Source organism: Micropterus dolomieu, linkage group LG08 (assembly GCF_021292245.1).
Source record: "Micropterus dolomieu isolate WLL.071019.BEF.003 ecotype Adirondacks linkage group LG08, ASM2129224v1, whole genome shotgun sequence".
NCBI classification, from domain to species: Eukaryota; Metazoa; Chordata; class Actinopteri; order Centrarchiformes; family Centrarchidae; genus Micropterus; species Micropterus dolomieu.
Window position 1 is genome coordinate 159,423 of NC_060157.1, and position 1,902 is coordinate 161,324.

The window sequence follows — 1,902 nt, forward strand, 5'->3', positions numbered from 1 at the left end:
GCTCCACCTGCAGGAGCTTCCTCTATGACTCACACCTGGACTGCTCCACCTGCAGGAGCTTCCTCTATGACTCACACTTGGACTGCTCCACCTGCAGGAGCTCCACCTGCAGGAGCTTCCTCTATGACTCACACCTGGACTGCTCCTCCTGCAGGAGCTTCCTCTGTGACTCACACCTGGACTGCTCCACCAGCAGGAGCTCCACCTGCAGGAGCTTCCTCTATGACCCACACCTGGACTGCTACTCCTACAGGAGCTTCCTCTGTGACTCACACTTGGACTGCTCCACCTGCAGGAGCTCCACCAGCAGGAGCTTCCTCTGTGACTCACACCTGGACTGCTACTCCTACAGGAGCTTCCTCTGTGAATCACACCTGGACTGCTCCACCTTCAGGAGCTTCCTCTGTGACTCACACCTGGACTGCTCCACCTGCAGGAGCTTCCTCTATGACTCACACCTGGACTGCTCCACCTTCAGGAGCTTCCTCTGTGACTCACACTTGGACTGCTCCACCTGCAGGAGCACCACCTGCAGAAGCTTCCTCTATGACCCACACCTGGGCTGATTCACCTGCAGGAGCTCCACCTGCAGGAGCTTCCGCCGTGACCCACACCTGGACTGCTCCACCTGCAGGAGCACCACCTGCAGGAGCTTCCTCTGTGACCCACACCTGGACTGCTCCACCTGCAGGAGCTTCCTCTATGACCCACACCTGGGCTGATTCACCTGCAGGAGCTCCACCTGCAGAAGCTTCCTTTGTGACTCACACCTGGACTGCTCCTCCTGCAGGAGCTTCCTCTATGACCCACACCTGGGCTGATTCACCTGCAGGAGCTCCACCTGCAGAAGCTTCCTTTGTGACTCACACCTGGACTGCTCCACCTGCAGGAGCTCCACCTGTAGGAGCTTCCTCTGTGACTCACACTTGGACTGCTCCACCTGCAGGAGTATCCTCTGTGACTCACACCTGGACTGCTCCACCTGTAGGAGCGTCTTCTGTGACTCACACTTGGACTGCTCCACCTGCAGGAGCTCCACCTGCAGGAGCTTCCTCTGTGACTCACACCTGGACTGCTCCACCTGCAGGAGCTTCCTCTATGACCCACACCTGGGCTGATTCACCTGCAGGAGCTCCACCTGCAGAAGCTTCCTTTGTGACTCACACCTGGACTGCTCCTCCTGCAGGAGCTTCCTCTGTGACTCACACCTGGACTGCTCCACCTGCAGGAGCACCACCTGCAGAAGCTTCCTCTATGACCCACACCTGGGCTGATTCACCTGCAGGAGCTCCACCTGCAGGAGCTTCCGCCGTGACCCACACCTGGACTGCTCCACCTGCAGGAGCACCACCTGCAGAAGCTTCCTCTGTGACCCACACCTGGACTGCTCCACCTGCAGGAGCTTCCTCTATGACCCACACCTGGGCTGATTCACCTGCAGGAGCTCCACCTGCAGAAGCTTCCTTTGTGACCCACACCTGGACTGCTCCACCTGCAGCAGCTTCCTCTATGACTCACACCTGGACTGCTCCTCCTGCAGGAGCTTCCTCTGTGTGCCTCTAAACGAGTGGTGCGGCTCAGAAACCGGCTCAGATCGAACTGAGCACGTCCAGATTAACACACCTTTCATTTTCTTCTGAAGGGTTGAGTTTTCAGCCTGGAGGCGGAGCAGTTCACCATCTACAGGGCTGGAGGCGGGCCTGGAGGCGGGCCTGGATGCAGAGGTCCCTCCTCCTTCCTTCAGGCCCTGGTTCTCCTGTTCCAGCTGCTCGATCTGCGTACACAGCTAGAAAAAGCGTGAAAGGCCAATCAGAACTTTACATCATGTTGTTCTTCGTGCTGCTAACGTGCTGCTAACATGCTGCAAACGTGCTGCTAAACTGCTGCTCACGTGCTGCTCAC

General features: G+C 57.9%; 1 protein-coding gene across 2 annotated transcripts in view; it reads right to left on the reverse strand.

Moving 5' to 3' along the window:
• Nucleotides 1-1,902, reverse strand: part of gripap1 (GRIP1 associated protein 1) — a 45,994-nt gene that overhangs the window by 35,571 nt on the left and 8,521 nt on the right. The window lies entirely within an intron of this gene.